This window comes from Pipistrellus kuhlii, unplaced genomic scaffold, assembly GCF_014108245.1.
Source record: "Pipistrellus kuhlii isolate mPipKuh1 unplaced genomic scaffold, mPipKuh1.p scaffold_m20_p_12, whole genome shotgun sequence".
NCBI classification, from domain to species: domain Eukaryota; kingdom Metazoa; phylum Chordata; class Mammalia; order Chiroptera; family Vespertilionidae; genus Pipistrellus; species Pipistrellus kuhlii.
In genome coordinates, this window is record NW_023425427.1 from 50,816,261 (window position 1) to 50,819,034 (window position 2,774).

The window sequence follows — 2,774 nt, forward strand, 5'->3', positions numbered from 1 at the left end:
ATATCAATTACTGAAGGTCTTCCTAAAATCTGTGCCATTTATCTGAAACTTCAACACAGAAGCATCACTTCCTTTAGAGTAATTTTGTCCCTTATGACTTTTCAAGCATAGAATTCCACAGTATGCATCCAGTGGGACTACATAATGTTGTGGATTTGCTTGAAGTTTCAATCTGATGACAAGGAAACTGTCAGGTTTAATGTCTTCTGAATTTATTGGAAGGCTCTAGCACAGGAGCTGTTATTTAGACAGCTCCAAATGACAGTTTTGACCAAATGAAAGTTCCTGTCTATTTAGGAAAAGACTCTGACAGAGATAATCTGATCAATTGGATGGACTCTGACTATCATTAGGGTGATAGATGTCACACCTCTTTTTCTTATGTCACTCATATCATAGCTTCAAAGGCTAAATAAGCAAACTTAACTCACTATTCTGCACAAAGTTTTTGGACATCTCCCAGGATGTTCCAAACACTACAGCCATGAGCTTAACCGATGATATCTCTCTCAGATGTAGCATCTACCATGATTAAACAATTGGCAATAGCCATTGGCTGTGATGCAAAAATATATTTCCCAAAATTATCCTGTAGAACGCTGGTTTGATGGTTGTTAAATATTGTCCAGTAAAGGGAAAGGGAAGAACTTCCATTTGAAAATATACCTATATGAAAAGTTAAAATATTCATTTAAGAGTTCGATGGGTAGTGGGAGCGGAGAGCGGACCCCAGAGAGCCCTGAGCAGCCCCACCGCCGCCGCGGGCCTAGTTACCATCACACCCCGGGAGGAGCCGCAGCTGCCACAGCCGGCCCCAGTCACCATCACCGCAACCATGAGCAGCGAGGCCAAAACCCAGCAGCCGCCCGCCGCCCCCACCCTCAGGGCCGCCGACACCAAGCCCAGCACCACGGGCAACGGCGCAGGGAGCAGAGGCCCGGCCGGCGGGGACAAGAAGGTCATCGCAACGAAGGTTTTGGTGGGTACAGTAAAATGGTTCAAGGTAAGGAACGGATATGGTTTCATCAACAGGAATGACACCAGGGAAGATGTATTTGTACACCAGACTGCCATCAAGAAGAATAACCCCAGGAAGTGCCTTCGCAGTGTAGGAGATGGAGAGACTGCGGAGTTTGACGTCGTTGAAGGAGAAAAGGGTGCGGAGGCAGCAAATGTTACAGGCCCTGGTGGAGTTCCAGTACAAGGCAGTAAATACGCAGCAGACGCTATCCACGTCGCAGGGGTCCTCCACGCAATTACCAGCAGAATTACCAGAATAGTGAGAGTGGGGAAAAGAATGAGGGATCAGAGAGTGCTCCCGAAGGCCAGGGCCAACAACGCAGGCCCTATCGCAGGCGACGGTTCCCACCTTACTACATGCGGAGACCCTATGGACAGTATTCCAGCCCTCCTGTACAGGGAGGGAGAAGTGATGGAGGGTGCTGACAACCAGGGTGCAGGAGAACAAGGCAGACCAGTGAGACAGAATATGTATCGAGGCTATAGGCCACGATTCCGCAAGGGCCCTCCTCGCCAAAGACAGCCTAGAGAGGACGGCAACGAAGAAGATAAGGAAAATCAAGGAGATGAGACCCAAGGTCAGCAGCCAGCTCAACGTCGGTACCGCCGCAACTTTAATTACCGACGCAGACGCCCAGAGAACCCCAAACCACAAGATGGCAAAGAGACACAAGCAGCCGATCCACCAGCTGAGAATTCGTCCACTCCCGAGGCTGAGCAGGGCGGGGCTGAGTAAAAAGTGCCTGCTTACCATCTTTACCATCATCTGGTTTAGTCATCCAACAAGAAGAAATACGAAATTCCAGCAATAAGAAATGAACAAAAGATTGGAGCTGAAGACCTTAAGTGCTTGCTTTTTGTCCGTTGACCAGATAACTAGAACTATCTGCATTATTTATGCAGCATGGGGTTTTTATTATTTTTATCTAAAGACGGCTCTTTTTGGTAATGACAAACGTGTTTTTAAGAAAAGGAAAAAAAAAAAAAAAAAGGCCTGGTTTTTCTCAATACACCTTTAAAGGTTTTTAAATTGTTTCATATCTGGTCAAGTTGAGATTTTTAAGAACCTCATTTTTAATTTGTAATAAAAGTTTACAGTTTGAGTTTTTCAAAAAAGTCAACAAACTGCAAGCACCTGTTAATAAAGGTCTTAAATAATTGTCTTTGTGTAAAATAAATAAATAAATAAATAAATAAAATAAAATAAAACATTCATTTAAAAGTATCATACTGACATAGTAAAAACAAAACCAAACCAAATTTAAATTACCTGTAATATTGAATTCTTAATTCAGATATATAAATTCTGATGTAATTTCTGAAGATTATATCTGATTGCATTAAAGAAGAAATGCAATTTAAATTTAAGAAATATATTCAGTTAAATTTAAGAAATATCTATTTAAAATTTTATGTTAAACACATGAACTTTCAGTCTTGTCAGCAAGTTGTTGTATGTGTTTCAAGAGGAAGGAAATAGTGTGCGGCATTTCACAAACTTACCCAACCACATAGACCACAAGCAACTGCCCCTTCCCCCGGATCTTAAGGACTAGCGTTCTGTGGAGAGCATTTTAGGAAATAATACCTTAGCTAACAAAAAATCAATCATCACTTAAGTCTCCATTATAATAAACAACAATAGAAAAATAAAGTCTTCTTGCTTACAATTAGGCTGAAAAATTAAAGCTTACCCTAATATATTAATAAAGAACCAAACAATGAAAAAATAATTAAGATGCCAAATGGTTCAG

At 41.7% G+C, this 2,774-nt stretch overlaps 1 pseudogene; it reads left to right on the forward strand.

Annotated features, from left to right (window-relative positions):
• Positions 1–681: 681 nt before the first annotated feature.
• On the forward strand, positions 682–2,183 carry LOC118716643 (annotated as a pseudogene).
• The last annotated feature ends 591 nt before the right edge of the window (positions 2,184–2,774 follow it).